The sequence below is a fragment of the Sciurus vulgaris genome (assembly GCF_902686455.1).
Source record: "Sciurus vulgaris genome assembly, chromosome: 1".
NCBI classification, from domain to species: domain Eukaryota; kingdom Metazoa; phylum Chordata; class Mammalia; order Rodentia; family Sciuridae; genus Sciurus; species Sciurus vulgaris.
Window position 1 is genome coordinate 39,731,391 of NC_136461.1, and position 17,317 is coordinate 39,748,707.

The 17,317-nt window shown below is 41.7% G+C and overlaps 1 pseudogene across 1 annotated transcript; it reads left to right on the forward strand.

Moving 5' to 3' along the window:
• Positions 1–2,135: 2,135 nt before the first annotated feature.
• On the forward strand, positions 2,136–2,945 carry LOC306646830 (large ribosomal subunit protein uL30-like; annotated as a pseudogene). The gene has a single exon. The product of its transcript is annotated as a large ribosomal subunit protein uL30-like (transcript).
• The last annotated feature ends 14,372 nt before the right edge of the window (positions 2,946–17,317 follow it).

Consider the following 17,317-nt stretch of genomic DNA (forward strand, 5'->3'; position numbering starts at 1 on the left):
TCTGTGACCACATTCTGCCCAAAAGGAAGAGGAAGAAGGAATTAAGGGAAGAAGGGCACATTCAACCTCTTCAGAACATCTCACGGATGTTGCAAGCCGCCCTCATACCTCATTGACCAGAGTGTGATAACATGGCTGCACCTATCTGCAAGGGAGTCTGGGGAATGCAGTCTGTATTCAACAACAAACCAAGAGTTTGAGTACTGAAGACCAGCAGTCTCTACCATGGAAGCCCTTCCTTAGAGGAGTCTCCCAGTCATCCCCACTCAGTCTTCTCCTCCCATTCCATCTCCTGACTCTGTCTGAAGTTGCTTAGAGCAAAGTTATGCCCTTTCTAACCTAACAGCAATACTGTGCTAGAGACAGCTCATGCTAGATAATAAGTATATTATATTTGGAAGAATTTTGCCAGCTACTCATGAATTGTTGCCACTATTAAAAATTAAGTTATATAAACTACAATTAAATAAACTTCATAGAAAAACAAAGATAATACATATATATTCAAAATGTATTACTTCCTAGTTATTTTATTACATTATATTACTCCCTATGCTCTTGAGATGATTTAGGTCTACTCCATATGTATGAGGCAAATATATAATGGTGTGCTGTGCACCTGTCTCCCTGATTCAAAAATATCACATTAATAGCTTGAAATCAGTAAACACCAAGAAATCAGCAAACACTATACATTCAGGCTTGAGTTGTTGTCTTGTTGATTATTTAGCAGAATTACAACCAAAATGCTACTTTTCTACGTTGAGCCAAGAATGATTTTTTACATTTTTTAAATGCTATAAAAATATACAAAGGAAACTATGCAACAGAGACCATATAGGCTCTCAAAGCCTTAAACAGTCAGTATATGGCCTTTTACAGAAAGAGTTTGCTGACCTCTGGCCTAAAAAGAGATGGAAAAATGTTAACATGGATTATAAACATATCAGATTTGTAGCTGTTACATTATAACTTGCACAAAATCTTGAGGAAATATTTTTCAAGCACTTGAAAAACTATTATCTAATGCAGAAAAAAGTCACTCACATCTTTGACAACCAGGTGAAATTCCAAAATATGTAGAGCTGAAAGAGGCTTAAATTTAATGCCCACAATTTGAAGTTCAAGAAACAGTTTATGGTAAATCATATATCCACTTTAATAACAATTTAATAATAATTTATTAATTTAATAACAATAATTTAATAACAACAAAAATAATTTAATAACAATTTATTGGGAAGAGAGCATTGTCAAATTGTGGTTGAGTTAAAATCATCAGTTAGCTACAGATGAGTTTGACAAAAAAGCTGTGAGAATCAATTGGTATACAGAATTCACAACAAAGAATATGGTATGTTTTATTATTGTAAATGTGGTGCTACTCATATGGGCAGATTTTGAAACAAAACTAAAGTTGCATATGTATGTGCACATTTCTCAGGAGAACATTATTAAAAGTCTGCCACCACACAACCGTCACCAACCTTTCAAATAGCCAAAAACAGGAGCTCTCACCCTCCTTCCATAAAAGGCCTAGCTACCTACCGTGTCTGCCAACACTCAGCCCCCTCTTGCTGTGGACCTCACCTTCATTTTCTCTGGTCTCTTTTTCTGAAAGCTTTACCTTTCAGAATTCGGTCCTCTAATTTTTTTTTTTTAACTTTTGCTTGTGTATTTTCCATTTTTGTCTCTTTGCTTCACCTTTCTGGATATTTCTTCAGCTTTACTTTATAACCACACAATTGAGTTTTTTAATTTATTTATGCTCTCCAGTATAGTTTGGCTCTGAATTATTCCCCAAAGCCTGTGGGTTAAAGGCTTGGTCCCATCTTGGTACTGTTGAGATGTGGTGGCAACTTCAACAAATAAAGCCTAGTGAGAGGTCTAAAGGTCTTTGGGAGCCAAAGAAATTTTCCTCCTCTAGGTTGTTCTGTCAGACATAGCAACAAAAAGCTAACCAGCACAAAAAGAGATGAAAGAGACATGAAAACCAACTGCAGCACAGGATCTGCAATTTCCTGATCTAAAGGATATTATGGGCACAATTAGTGAGATCTAAATAAGATCCATAGATGATAGCCCTGAATCAATGTTGATTTCAACATTAAAAAAGAATGTTCGCTCTTCTTTTTCCGGTTGGAACCATGGAGGTTGCCGAAGAGAAGAAAAAGAAGGTTCCTGCTGTGCCAGAAACCCTTAAGAAAAAGCAAGGAATTATGCAGAGCTGAAGGTAAAGGGCCTGAGGAAGAAGTTTGCCCAAAAATGCTTCGAAAGGCAAGGAGGAAGCTTATCTATGAAAAAGCCAAGCTTTTCATAGATAAATTCCACAAGGAATATAGACAAATGTACAGAACAGAGATTCGAATGGCTAGAATGGCAAGAAAAGCTGGCAACTTCCATGTACCTGCAGAACCCCAACTGGCATTTGTCATCAGGATCAGGGGTATCAATGGTGTGAGCCCAAAGGTTCATAAGGTGTAACAACTTCTTCGCCTTTGCCAGATCTTCAATGGCACCTTTGTAAAGCTAACAAGGCTTCAATTAACATGCTGAGGATTGTGGAACCATATATTGCATGGGGGTACCCAAACCTGAAGTCAGTGAATGAACTCATCTACAAGCGTGGCTATGGCAAAATCAATAAGAAACAAATTGCCTTGACGGATAACGCTTTGACTGCACGATCTCTTGGTAAATATGGCATCATCTGCATGGAGGATCTGATTCATGAGATCTACACTGTTGGAAAATGCTTCAAAGAGGCAAATAACTTCCTGTGGCCCTTCAAATTATCTCTCCAAGAGGTGGAATGAAGAAAAAGACCACCATTTTGTAGAAGGCGGAGATGCTGGCAACAGGAAGACCAGATCAACAGACTTATTAGAAGAATGAACTAAGGTATCTACCATCATATTTTTGTAATCTGGTCAGTTAATAAAACAGTACCTGCTCTCAAAAAAAAAAAAAAAAAGAATGTTCATGGTTTTAAGAAATACATCTGAATTATTCTGGGGTAAAAAGGTATCATGGAATTTTTATAACCAAATTTTAGGGAAATCTGGTGAAAGTAGACAGGAATTCTTATGATTGTTTTTCTCTAAGTTTGAAATTAGGGGAAAAAAGGTAGGTCCCTTGCCCCCGACACACACACTGGGGATCAAACCAGGGCTTCACACATGCCAAGCAGGAGCTCTGGCACTGAATTACACACCCTGGCCCCCAAACAGCAGGTTTTAAAAAAAATTAAAAAGCTGAACGGAAGCTGTGTGCCCTGGGTCTGGCTTATTGACACTGGGTCTCCTGGGGGGAGAGGATGACCCTCGCCTGCCAGGCATCATCACCCAGTTTCCTGCCTTGAGGGTCTGCCTGGTCAGCAGGTGCTGGGAGCCCATTGAGCCAGGGAAGGGGTGCCATGCTGGACATTCAGAATGCGGACATTCTCTTAGCCTGCTGTTTGAAGGACAGAGCTCCCACTCTCAATAGGCTCCCTCCTCCCAGGCCACAGATCCTCTGCTGATCTCTCTAAATAAACCTCTGGTCTTCTGCCCAAGGTGGAGGAGGGTGTCACCTGCCTGCAAAGGGAAAGAAGGGAAAGTCCAACTACTTTCTTTCTGTATAACCTGCTTCTACAAATGTCTGGCCCTTTTGAAGTTTCCTAGTATAAATCCAGTTTCTTGAAGGGCCTGTTGGGATGGCAGTCGCAGCTTTCTGAGCTCCGCTGAATCACATGTTGCTCTCTGCTCTAGCTTCCAAACCCTGCTGCAGTACTGACGTACCATCCTCCACCTGAAAATTGCTAAGAGTACATCTTAAGTATTCCCACCACATTAAAAAGAGGTTTAACTATGTGAAGGGATGGATATGTGGATTAGCTCAATCTGAGTAATCGTTTCACAGTGTATATTTATATCAAAACATCACATTGTAAATCTTAAATATATACAATTTTTATTTGCCAATTATACCTCAATAAATGGGGGGTGCAGATAATACTACAGCTACCAGCTTCTCTGTGATTCTCTTGATCCTTGTGGATTCAAATATTTTAATAAAATCTCTATTGTCATTTCAATGGTTTCAGGGAAAACACTCAGAAGTTGAACCTGCCATCATTAATTGGAAGTTCTTTACTGTGTTTTCTATCTTTCCACAGTGACGGTGCACTGCTTGAGCAACTTGTGTATACTTAAGCACATAAAAGTGTTAAATATGAAACCACATAAAACAATTTAGAAATAATGTTTCAAAGGATAACAACTTTGAATAAAGGCTGGATAATGCAAGAAACGTACTTGAAGATGCCTTGGTTCAAATTCCATCTCTGTCTTTCATTGGCAATGTGCCCTGAAGGTAAATGAATATGTCCGCGAATGTTTTTTAGCCCGTAGTTACAACAAAAAGTATCAAAAAGGAAAACCACCGGCTATGGGAGAAAGTACAGGGTCTCTTCGCGTGAGGTTTATGGAATTACAGTTCTCCAATTCCAATTTCACGAATTGGAGAGGCGCAGGGGGCGCTCGCGAGCCCAGGCAAAGCCCTCCTTTGGAACTGGTGCTCAGGAAGTAGCCAGGCGGCTCCCGGAGTTAACAGAACCGAGGCCACAGCCAGACTTCCGTCCCCCACACCAAGAACAGAGTCAAAACAAATCCAGGGGCCAAGGCAAGTCAAAGGCTCGGGGTCAAACCCACCCATGCCAGGCGGATGGGTGCAGAGGGCGATGCTCACCTCCAGCTGCCTCCTCTTGCGCAGTGGCCAAAGCAGGGTGCGGCCCGCGAGACACCGTTCCTCCTTGGGCCACACAGGGGCAGCAGAGGACAGGCGGAGAAAACCTTGAGGATGTGCTAGGAGAGGGTAGGAGACTGGGATAAAGTGGCTGGAGGGCGGTGGGAAAACATACAAAAAGAGACATCGCAGAAAAATGAAGCGTGTGGGGAGAAACAGAGTGATCAAGGGAGGAAGCAGGGCTAGCATGACAGTGATCCCTCACGTGTGAACAATTAGTCTGCAAGGAGCTGCATGCTCACTTTGTAATACACTATTGTAAGCTCGTTTCATAGTCGAAGAAACTGAGAAAGATGTGCGGTCAGCTGTCAAGTCATAGAAGGGGCTGCCTGTTCACTGGCTCAGTTATTTAGCTCTCTGCACCTGGCTCACCTGCCCCCCTCACAGGGTTGTCAGGGTGAAATGAGATAACATCCAAACCTGCTACAACTGCAATTGGCACATAGTAAACAGTAAATGGCAACAACCATCAGATGGTGGTGGTGGTGACACTACTGCAGTTGAATCCTCACATGCAGGAGGGTCCTTGGTTCCAGGTGTGTACAGTGCTGTTGGAAAATATCCCCCTATATTATGGAAGGAGAAACTGAGGCCCAGAAGGACTGTGTGACTTAGGGCCCAGATCTTGAGCTAGAGAAAACCAGGGCCAGGAGTCAAAATCAGGTCACACAATCCTTTTCCACCACACCCTGTGTCTCAGCTGGGGACAGAAAGTGTCTGCTCATCCTCAAATGCCAAAGTTTGGTTCTGGTCTTCTCTGCTGAGTGCAGTCTGAATGAAGGCCCTGGGCTGGAGCCTCAGCAGTGTGTTGGCACCACTGTTTGCCCCCAGGCAGCTTACTGATAGGAAGGAAAGGACAGAACGTGGCAGTGGTGAGAGGTTATCAATATTAAGTGTGCTAATTAGGTTATCACCATCAGGGACAAAGAAAGGGGAATCTTGGTCCTGCTGGTGCCCCACACCTACAGTCCCCAGTTTTTCCAATCAGAGAAAAACATCTGGATAACGAGCCCATTCAACATATGGCACCAAGACAGCAGCACTCCGGGCACCAAAAGCCTGGCCTCTGGTGGCAGCTGGCCACCCGGGTCAGGTACATATCTCCCTCCTCTTTCCCAATCTCCTCATCTGCAAGATAGGGATAACAGTGATCCTTTCTCCTTTACCAGGGCAGATGAGGTGATGGGTGCAAAGGGCCAGCCTGAGACAGGATGATCCAAGCAGAGTCATGTTAATGCCGGTAATAGAAGAATGATGAACAATACTCTCCTTGGATTATTTCATGGAGTAAAAGAGCTGAATGCTGTTCCAGTGCCTTAGAGTTGAGTCATATCTGAAGCCTCAAAACAGATCTACTGCCATACTTTGCAGCACTGGAAACCCCCACAGGAGTATACACACCCCAATACAGGTTGGTCTTTTCAGCCAACATTAAGGAACAAAACCCTGTGTGCCCCCAACACATTCAGGAAGAATGTGTCCATGGGGCAGTGAATGCCTCACAGAAGAGTAAGCTTTGGAGTCTCCTTCAAGGAACCTTGGGTCAGCCCCTTCTGTGCCCACTGATGGCTGAATGGTCTCTTCTTATTCAACCCCTTGCTTGCTGGCCCTCATGGTCAGCAGGTGACCCCAGATCTTACTTCACTGTGGCCCCCCCAAATGACCTCCCCACTAGCCTTTCCCTTCAACAGCTGGCATCCTCCACCATCCTTGCCCCTTGTCCACCAGCCCCTCATCCACATGCCTCTTCATCTGCCAGTCTCTCTCGCCCTTCCTCACAGTTCAGCCTGCCGCCCACACCAGCAGACACTGCCCACCGTCTTTGCCCCCACCCTCTCCACACACACTCCTGCCCTCTCTCCTCTGGCTTCTTCCCCACCCCACTCCTCTGAAACAAAGGGCCCCATCACCTCAAGTTCTCACCCTCTCTGAAGATGCTTTGTGAATTTTCTCCAAACAAGCAATGAAAGGGAGCGTGTCTTCCAAAGCCTGCCCCTTAGCAGCCTGAGGTGGTGTTGACCCTCACTCCTTCCAGAACCTCCCAGTCTCCAGGTCTTCCTCCTCCCTCTCTGACTGCATCTCCTTCTCCTTCACAGAGGGGATAGCTATAGACACCTCCAGCCCAGACACCTCTTCTGAGTACAGACCCATACTACCCGGCTCCTCTTCATTCCACCTACATGTCCCTAACAGACAACCCTAACTCAAAATGTCAGACACTGAGCCTTCCTCCTACTCCCCACCTAGGACATTGCCTCTCTGCCTCTTGTTCAATCAAACCTGAAGCATCAGCGTGACCCAGGGCTTCTCTCTCACCTCTACTGCCAGACTTCATGTCCTGTCAGCACTCCTCTTCAAAACATCCTGGGGTTCACCTTCCTCCTGTCGGTGGGGGGACAGCTAAGGCTACATGTTTCCACCCCACTTCCTCCGTGACGTTTTCCCTACTTTCCCCAAGCACCATTGGGGTCTTCCTCCTTGGAGATCCCCCTGCCCTCTGCAAAGAGTAGATCCCCATGCCAAGGTTGTGAACTCACAACTGGGGATCAGTATCCGCCTACAGACCACAGTGTTTTCCTTGCAGCATCTAAAAATAAGTCATTGCAATTGCATTAGTATCCTCAGGCGGCCATAACAAAGTACCACGACTTTGGCTAACCACAACAGTTTATTCTCTGACACTTCTGGAGGTTAGACGTCTGGAACAAGTCAAGTTGGAAGAAGGCTCTGCTCCTCGCTAGGCTCTAGGGAAGAGTCCTCCCTTCCAGTTTTGGTGCATGCCTGGGCATTCCTTGGCTTGTGGAGCATAGCTTCACGGGGCCATCTTCCTTCTGTGATTCTGTCCTGTTTTTCCTCTTATAAAAATACCAATCATTGAATTAGGACCCACTCTAACCCCATGATCCCATCTTATGACCGCAAGGAACTTAGTTCCAAATAAGATCACATCTCCAAGGTCTCAGATGGATATAAATTTTTTTAACTTTTTATTTGTTCTTTTTAGCTATACATGACAGTAGAATGTATTTTGACATATACATACATGGAGTATAACTTCCCATTCTTGTTGTTGTACATGGTATGAAATTACACTTGTTATATATCATATAGGAATATAAGAAGGTAATGTCCAATTCATTCTACTGTCTTTCTTTTTCCCATACCCCCTCCCTTCCATTCATTCCCCTTTGTCTAATCCAATGAACTTCTATTCTTCCTTCCCCCACTTATTGTGTCTTAGCATCTGCATATCAGAGAGAACATTCAGCCTTTGGATTTGGGGGATTGGTTTATTTCACTTAGCATGATATTCTCCAGTTCCATTTATTTACCAGCAAATGCCATAATTTCATTCTTCTTTAAGGCTAAGTAATATTCCATTGTGTATATGTACCATAGTTTCTTTCTTTATTTATTTATCTTTTAATTTTTTACAGACTGCATTTTGATTCATTGTACACAAATGGGGTGCATCATTTCATTTCTATGGTTGTACATGATGTAGATTCATACCATTCATGTAATTATACATGTACATAGGGTAATGATGTCTGCCTCATTCCACCATTTTTATAACCCCCTCCCCCTCATTTCCTTCTACATAAAGTTCCCCCATTCTTCTCTCCCTCCCCACCCCCCATCCCCCATTATAAATCATTCTCCACTTACCATGGAAAACATTCGGCCTTTGTTTTTTTGGGATTGGCTTATGCCAAAATATTATTCTTCTTTATGACCGAATAATATTCCATTGTGTATATATACCACATTTCTTTATCCATTCATCTGTTGAAGGGCATCTAGCTTGGTTCCACAATCTAGCTATTGTGAACTGAGCTGCTATAAACATTGATGTGGCTATGTTACTATAGAATGCTGATTTTAAGTCCTTTGGGTGTAAACCAAGGAGTGGGCTAACTGGGTCAAAAGGTGGGTCCATTCCAAGTTTTTTGAGAATTATACCACAGTTTCTTTATCCAGTCATCTCTTGAAAGGCACCCAGGTTGGTTCCTTAGCTTAGCTATTATAAACTGAGCTGCTACGAACATTGATGTGGTCACATCACTATAGTATACTGATTTTGAGTCCTTTGGTTATGCACCAAGGAGTGGTATAGCTGGGTCAAATCATGGTTCCATTCCAAGTTTTCTGAGGAATCTCCATACTGCTTTCCATATTGGTTGCACCAAATTACAGTCTACCAGCAATGTATGAGTGTGCCTGTTTCCCTACATCTTCACCAACACTTGTCTTCTTGATAATGGCCATTCTGACTAGAGTGAGATGGCATCCCAGGGTAGGTTTATTTTCATTTCTCTAATTGCTAGAGATGTTGGATATTTTTTCATATATTGGTTGACTGATTATATTTCTTCTGTGAAGTGCCTATTCAGTTCCTTTGCCCATGTATTGATTGTGTTTTGTTTTGTTTTGTTTTGTTTTGGTGTGAAGTTTTTGGATTTTTCTACATCTTACAGATTAGTGCACTATCCATGGTGCAAGTGACAAAGATTTTCTCCCATTCTGAAGGCTCTCTCTTCACTTTCTTGATTGTTTCCTTTGCTGTGAAGAAGCTTTTTAGTTTGATACCATCCAATTTATCGATTCTTTTTGGGGGTGGATAACCAGGGATTGAACTCAGGGTCACTTGACCACTGAACCATATCCCAGGCCCTATTTCGTATTTTATTTAGAGACAGGATCTTACCGAGTTGCTTAGCACCTCACTGTTGCTAAGGCTGGCTTTGAACTCTTGATCCTCCTGCCTCAGCCTCCTGACTGCTGGAATTACAGGCATGCACCACAGCTTCGCTTTTCTCTCCAAGGATTGCTTTAGCTATTCTGGGCCTCTTAGTTTTCCAAATGAATTTTATGACTGCTTTTTCTATTTCTATGAAGAACATCATTGGAATTTTAATAGGCATTGCATTAAATCTGCATAGTACTTTTGGTAGAATGGCCATTTTGACAATATTAATTCTACCTATCCAAGAACATGGAGAGCTTTCCATCTTCTAAGGTCTTCTTCAATTTCTTTCTTTAGAGTTCTGTAGTTTTCATTGTAGAGGTTGTTCACTTCTTTTGTTTGATTAATTCCAAAATATTTTTTTCAAGGCTATTGCGAATGGGATAGTTTTCCTAATTTCTCTTTCGGTTGATTCATCATTGTTGTATAGGTATGCCATTGATTTATGGGTGTTCATTTTATACCAGATGGATTTGAATTTGAAGGAACACTATTCACAGTACCTTTAAAATCAGGAGATTTCATATAAATATCTGGATTTACCACTTCCCATTTTAAAAATCAAATCTGGTTCCACATCAGCCTCCATCTCAGAATCCCACATTGTGGCTGGATGTGAGAAGCAGCCTTTCCAATCCTATTTGTACAGGGTTTCATTCCAGATAACACAGTTCCTTCCTCAAGGCATTGAACAACTGCAACAGGCAAATATTAAGGAAAATTCCCAAACTCATGCTCCTACAAACTCTCTGTCCCAGCAGGAGGAAGTGTCAGAGTAGAAAGGATGTATGACATTTCTCAACCCAAGCACTGCTCTCCTTTACATTATCTGCTGTCCCCTGTAGGAATTTTCACCTGGAGCCAAGCTGTACAGTAATGACACACTGTGACTGTCACTCACCAAATAACACTGTCCATATCCCACCTACTTCCCCCAACTTCTTACCATTCCCACATGTCTGCCCAACATGCCAGCATCTGTAGTACTATACCTGAAGGCTTCTTCTGGCTACAAAAGACCATTCTCTTCACCCTGTGCCAGCCCCCAACCAGTGCTTGCAGTGGGATGAATCTAAGGCATGTGTTCTGGGCTTCAGTTCCCAAAGTTCCCCAACAGGGTGACACTCCAGCTGCTGGCACTGGTTACCTGCGTCGGTTACATGCCATCCTTGGTTCATTCTTCCCTGTCCCACTTCTCTCCCAGGGAAGTGCTTCCTGAAATCATCTCTTATAAGCTATTTACACGGGAGCCCTAATCTCAACATGGGCCTCTGTTTAAATCCAAATTCAAGGACAGAAATATGGCTGACCCATTTGCCTTCTTCAACTCCCCACAAAACACAGCATAGTGAATGAACATATCATAAAGAACATCAATTATTCATTCATTTATTCAGCTGTTGGGCTGGGGATGTAACTCACTGTAAAGTGCGTGCTTGGCATGAACAACGACCTGGGGTCAATCCCCAGCACTGCAAAATAAAAGGGTATTGATTTAACTGTGTCTATCCAGCACCACTCCAGGCCAGCCAGGCAGGTTGGTTCTGGGATGCAGTGAGTGGTGCGAGGCTCCCATGTTTTCTATCTCCTGAATCTTCCAATCCTGAAAAGACCAACCTTCAAGAAAACACAGATTGCTGCCCTGGAAGCCTATATCTTGGCTCTGAAAAATCTTAAGGATGTTAGAAAATCAAAAACAGCCCAAGTTAGCCAAGAGCAAAAACTAAAAAGGAAAAGCAATCCTTCACTCACCAGGCAAATGCCAGCTGAGTGCTTGTTCAGGCTCCTGGCAGGGGCACAGGGTGCCATCGGTCAAACCCAGCCCCACAAGGTAGTGTTCTCACGGGGAAGACAGAGACTGGAAACTCCCACTGGGGCTTTCCCAGCCTGCTCTGGGAGGAAGTGTCACCAGAGCTGAGTCTTAAGGAACGGGAAGGCACTTGGAGATGCAGAAAAGGAAAAGCCTTCTAGGAGCACACAGAGGCAGGGGTGTGAAGGTGGATATGTTGGAGGAACAAATTGTGTGGTGTGCCTGGGACAAAAGAGAGGGCCAGGAGGGTAGAGGAGAACCAGCAGCAGGACTACGAAGGAGCCCTGTCCAAACCCAAGGCATTCGAGCCTCCTGAAGACTCAGTTTTCTCCCAGTGGAATGAATACCATGAGGCTCTTGTAAAGCTAAAAGGTACTGATGCAAGGGAAGATCTTTATATAAAGTCTGGCCTTTCACCAGCCCTCAGGTAACAGTGACCAGTTTATGAGAATCACTGGATTTTAAACCACACAGTGGCATTGTTAGTGTGGAACCTTGGGAGACACCAGTAAAGAGGCTGCTGTGATCAGAAGAGAGGTATTGGTTGCCTGGGACCCACACCCACCTTGATCTACCTTAAATGTCACCTGAGTGCCAGCAACTTCTTAGGTCTCTCTGCCTAAGAACTTTCTCTTATATTGGGGGTCTGTTCATCCATGCTCAGGGCAGGCCAAAAATGCTAGAAGGGATTGCCCAGCTGCCCTCAACCAGCAAGCCGTGGGAGGTGGTAGATAAACAGCCCTCCACAGGACAAATCCACACAGCCTCCCTCTCAGAGGGCCTCTAGTTGGACTGAACTCCAGGGGACCTCAGAGGTAACCTATTCATTATCATACATTTTATTAGCTTCTCTCCACATCCCCAGTCCCTCACTATACTGTCTAGAATCACCTCCCAAATAAAGTATGTATACCCACATTCATAGGATCTATTTTGGGGAAAATAAAAATTGAGCAGTTGGTATAGAAGTGACCCTGAAAAGTAGACCACGGGAGGGGATTCTAGAATTAAATCACTAAGACAGACAGTGATTCTGATGGTAAGTGGTATGATTTAGCAACATCACAATTAACAAGACTCTCACCTCTGATGCAGAAGGCAAATATACAAGTAGAAGAACCAAAGGCCAGGTAGAAGCACAGCACTTGAAAGGCCTGGAGGTCCTGCCAATTATAAGAATTTTGGAGTGATCTGTCATAGAAGCCTCAAAGAAAGAATCTATCAAGCTCAGGTAAGTACACCATCAACTCAGGGCCTGGTAGGTCTCTGTGGCACAATTTAAAGAGAAATTCATTTCCTACATCTGTAAGGCAGACTGTGCCTAAATCCAGAGGTCATGATTTGACTGCAAGTATGACTAAATTACAAAAGAAACCAAACCCACAGCCCCAGAAATTTGGAACCAAAGTATGATCCTGAGACTTGGGATTCAGGCTTGAGAATCTAGAGCCCATTATCTCCCTAAGTCCTGCAGAAGGCGTGAGACCCCCATTGCCGTGAGGCCATTTGATGGTCCTCACCTAAGGCAAATGTCTTTAAGATAACTACTGTTCTCCTGCCAATCCCCACCACACCCCCCACCACCTGTGTCATGCAGACCAAAAACTAGGGCCTCATCTCAGCATGGCTTGATGAGGAAGTGCTGTCTCTTACAGAAAAGCTAAGAGATTAATCACCATCAGAGCTGCAGGAACTAATATATACCTGATGCACTGGAAGATTATGCATGAGAGTGTATCTTGAGGATATTGGACCCCAGTGAAGAGAGAATTAAGACTAGACAGGAGATAGTTTCTTGAGGTGGGTGCTCCTGTGACTTAAGATTTCATATCCTGACAAGGATGCTCAAAGCCAGTCTCATTTCATTGCTAAAATGGTTCCTTAAAGCTTGGAGATGACAATGGCCTACAGTAAATTTGGTAGAAATTCCATAAATACCTTGGCAGAGTGTTATCGAGGGATCTGGAGGCTCAGAGAAGTGGGCATGCTGGAAAGGATTGATGACACCGAACCAGTCACCAACTGCTTTGTAAGAGGGCTGACGGACACCTTCTTTGCTAAGTGGATGTGCACTATGGTATGAAGGCTGCGCCATGAGAAACTCAGTGGTGGCTTTCCTCTGTAAGCCAAGTTGATGGTAAAGATGCAGCTTTGGAACTAGCCTGCCTAGTGTCAGTGGGAAGATAGAATTCTGAACTATCAGAGCAGTGTGGCACTTAAACATCAGAGGCAAGGTGGAAGTTTTGGGAAACAAAAAGGGAATGGTAATTGAAACCCTGACCCACAAGGACCTGTACTGATGGCCAATAGTGTTTCCAGACATGAGATAAATGGGCAGCCAACCAAAGCATTGATTTACAGAGCAAAAGATACCAAGAGTGTGGAAGCAGAAGACTGACAATCAGTTGCCACAATGGAAAATCGTAATCCATTGCCATTTGGAAGCTCAGCCAGTTCTCAGATCCAGAGTCCATTGATAAAAGGAGTGTCAAGACCCCCTGAGAAAGGACCCTACAATGCTACAGCCAAGTATACACAATGAGTATCACCTCCTTTCTCCCAAAGCCTCGTAATCACTTACCAGACTCATTGTATATTGAAGAAGAAGGAACCAAATCTTTTTTTTTTCTTCCAGTTTTATTGGGGTATACTTGACAAAAAAATTATGTATTAAAGTATGCCACATGATATTTTGCTACATGTATATATTGTAAAATGATTGCCACAAACTAATCAACATAACCATCATCTCACATAATTATGATTTTTGTGTATGCATGTGATTCAAAACTTAAGATTAACTCTCAGTAAATATCAAATATATAACATAGTATTATTAACTACAGTCACCATTGCTATAAATCAAATCTCCAGAATGTAATCATTCACACAACTGAGCCTGTGTGTACCTTGACCAATGGCTTCCCATTTCCCCCACCCCTTGGTTCCTATTGTGTTCAGAGCGTCAATCATGAATGGATCTTGAACTTTGACAGATGCTTTTCTGCATCTATTGAGATGATTGCTATGGTCTAGATGTCTCCCTTGTGACAGTATTAAGAGATGGGGGCCTCTGGCAAAGAGATTAAGTCAAGAGCACTCTGCCCTCATGACTAAATTAGCACTTTATACAAGGGCTTAGGGGAACTGGCTTAGGCCTCTTTTGACACTCAACCTACTGGCACCTTGATCTCAGACTAGCTAATATATCTTTTTTAAAATTATCCATTCTTGTGGAATTTTGTTATAGCAGCATAAATGGACTAAAATGATGATCATGTGGGGTTTTGTTTCTCTGATTTTGTTAACGCGTTATACCACATTGATTGATTCAAATATGTTGGGCTATCTTTTCATCTCAAGGATAAATCCTCCTTAGTCATAGTGTATAATCCCTTCAATGTGCTGTTGAATTCAGTGTACTAGTATTTTTTTGAGAGTTTTTGCATCTCATCAAGGATATTTACCTGGAGTTTTCTGTTTGTTTTTCTTTGAGATAGAGTCTCACCATGCTGCCATGGCTGGGCACAAACTCCCCCAAGTTCTGGTATGGTTTTCTCTTCATATGGTGTCTTTGACTGGCTTTGGCATCAAGGTGATGCTAACCTCATAAAACTAGGAATTGGAAACATTCCTTGTCATGTTTTTTGGAAGAGTTTAAGAAGAATTAGTAATAATCCTTCTTTAAATGCTATTGGTGGCCTGGGGATGTGGCTCAGTGGTAGAGCACTTGCCTGGCATGCACAAAGTCCTGGGTTTATCCCCAGCACTGAAAAATTTAAAAGTTATTATTATCATCAATGTCATCATCATCATCATCAGTTACCATTTATCAAACACCTTCTATTTGCCAAGTTTTATGAGAAGTGCATTATTTACATACTAAGTGTGTTTATATTGTATACAGTGGTTAAAATAATGCCAAGAACATAGTAAGCTCTATATTTGTATAGAGTTTACTCTATATAGCATAGTATAGATATTTAAAAAAAAAAAAAAGTCGGAAGCTATTATAGCTTAAATCGTATTTGTTCCCCTGGAAGCAGACTCTGATACATTTCTGAGTTTATTTAGGAGGTACTAGAGACACCAATACGAAAGTGAGGCAGGAGAACAGAGAAGGAAAGAAGCTTATGCTGGGTTTGTTGTTAAGCTGGTTACCAGCTTAAGCAACCAGACCACAATCCCCTGAGGAAACTCTGGAAAATGGCACAAAATACAAGATTCAGGTTATCCTAATAGAAGGGAAAGGGAACCGGAGTAGTCATAAAAATTATTTATAGAGGATTGATCCCTGGGAATGTTAATTTGGTGCTTTTGACCTGTGCTTACCAGGTGACACAACCTATCAATGTTATACCTAATATAATGAATTCCTGCAGTTTTAATAGCCCCTTTATATGAAAATTTATTTTTAGTAATTATTATGGAATGAAATAGAAAAATGGCAGAAAAGATTAGATAGAAAAAAATACAATGAAAAGTTTCTTGTGTTGAACTTTGTATAATCATGCCATTAAAGTAAAAATAATAAATAAATATTACAATACCACAAAGGAAAAAGTAAAGGTAAATGCTTTTTAGGTACAACAATATATTTTTAAAGGGAATGCATACTCCCACTTGTCTTTTATAATAATGAATAATAGCAATACAATTTATTTTTGAGCCCTAACTTTTGTGGTGACCTCATCAAAATCATCTACTTATAGGTTGGTGTTAAATGAACTGTATATCTTACCAATATATCTTTACTTCTTTCTATTAAATCTAATGTTTAAAAGTTTCTTTTATATGAAGTAACTCACATATGGTTAGGTAGAAATGCTTAAAATGTTTATAGTTAGGTAAAAATATTTTAATTCTTAAAAATTTCACAAATTCTAGAAGTGATAATAATGTACATTGTTTTGTTTGGGGGGATGAATTTTAGTGGGTTCCACTTGTCTCCAGAATAAAGTATATTTCCACCAAAGTACCTTCATAATTAAACACAAAATCTAATATGCTTGGTAAAAATTTCCATTTTTTTTTCTCTGAAAAATCAGATAAAATGTCTACATGATTACAAATACTGACACTGAGTCACTGCTTTAAGTAGGTATCCAGTTCTTGGTGAAAATTATCAAGGCTTTCAAACATCATCTTTTGATTTGCTCTGGCATTTTTTTTTTTTCCATTTCTTCTGGCATTCCTTCAAAATTTAATCCATTTTTTTTTGTGAATATCAGATGGTTTCATTGTGTTGCAGAGTCAACAGCCTTCTCCATGATTTTAATTCATTGTTCTTCAAGCATGAGTTTCACTACACATTGTTCAAGGCTGATTCTCTTTGCAAATATTTTTGGATTTTATTAACCTCATCTAAAATTTCATACCAAATAATAAAAGATAATTCTTAATGCAAATCATGTGGAACAAAGAATAAATTATGAACTTAGGCTGTGATGTCCATGTTTAATTTTACATTTTGCAATATTTCAAAAGTTAACATCAACTTTCTGAAATTTGTCCTCACTTTGCACATGGCTTTATTTACCTATGATAGTCTTTTTTCACTGTTATATCTATGTTCAGTGGTCTTTTTTTTTTTTTTCCAGAATTGGGGATTGAACCCTAGGTGTTTTATGTGATGCTGTGATCAGCAGACTTGACAAAGAGGAAAATTTTGTAGAGGGAAATACTTTATTTGGGCTCACAGTTTCTGCGGTTCAGTCCATGGTCATCTGACTCCATAGCTCGGAGCCCAACGTGAGGCAGAACATCGTGGCAAAAGGGTATGGCCAATTAAAGCAGCTTAGAATGTGGCAACCAGGAAGCAGAAAGAGAGACAGAGAGCTCTGCTCACCAGGGACAAAATATTAAAGAAATGTAAAAGCTCACACATGAGCTTTTGGGGAACACTAACACCAGGCCTCAGGTATGCTAAGCGAGCATTCTACCACTGAGCTACATTGCCAGCCCCAGCAGCATTT